Here is a 1,046-nt window from a genome sequence, read left to right on the forward strand (position 1 = left end):
ATAAAGCAAAAAACAAAAGAAAATAAATAATGCAGGAAACAAAAAAAAACAACAATAAGTATTTTGTTGTAAGTAGAAACAAAATAAAATAAATAAAGCAAGAAAGAAAACAAAAAAACAAAAAAAGTGTTTTCAAATTTGAAAAGTAATGGCACTAACAGAAAGTTTATAATTTTCCTAAAACTAAAAGCAAAAAGAATTAAAAAATAAAGCAAAAAACAAAAGAAAATAAATAATGCAGAAAACAAAACAAAAAAACTGGAAAAAAATAAAAATAGCAACAATAAGGAAAACAAAAAAACAAAAAAAAATGCCTCCTACTGGGCCCCCACGGCCTGAATACGACTTGAAATCCTACTATGGGCCAGGATTCAGGCCCGCAGTAGGCCCAGAAGGTCCATCAGGCAAAGCAGTAGCAAGTAGGCCCATAAGCCTGCAGTGGAGAGGAGCTCGAGAGGGGTGCGGCAGTGGGGCTTATAAACCACTGCGCGCCCCTCTCAACTAGCGAGGTGGGACTAAACTTTGGCCGCGACGCGGGCAGCACAGGGGCCTTTGGTCCCGGTTGGTGGCTCCAGCCGGGACTAAAGGGGGTGCATTGGTACCGGTTCGTGGCCCCAACCGGTACCAATGCCCACCCTTTAGTCCCGGTTGGTGCCTCCAACCGGGACAAAAGGTTGCCGCTTCCCGCCCTTTGGGCTGCTGAAAAGAGGCCTTTGGTCCCGGTCGGTGGCACCAACCGGGACTAAAGGGGGCATTAGTCCCGGTTGGAGCCACCAACCGGGACCAATGCTCTTGCTATATATACAGGACTTAGCAGTTTTCGCCAAAACCCATCTCTTTCTTCTCGCCCCGACGCCTCTGCTCCTCGTCGCCGTCGTCGCCGAGCCCTGCCCCGACGCCGTCAGGCTGGTCCAGCTCGCCGTCGCCGCCGCCGAGCCACTGCCCCGACACCGTCGCCGCGCCCACCGCCCCTGCCGGCCCCGACACCATCGTCGTCGCCGCGCGCGCCATCTGCCTTTCCCCGACCCCGTCGCCGTCGCCGCGCG

Source organism: Triticum dicoccoides, chromosome 1B (genome assembly GCF_002162155.2).
Source record: "Triticum dicoccoides isolate Atlit2015 ecotype Zavitan chromosome 1B, WEW_v2.0, whole genome shotgun sequence".
NCBI classification, from domain to species: Eukaryota; Viridiplantae; Streptophyta; class Magnoliopsida; order Poales; family Poaceae; genus Triticum; species Triticum dicoccoides.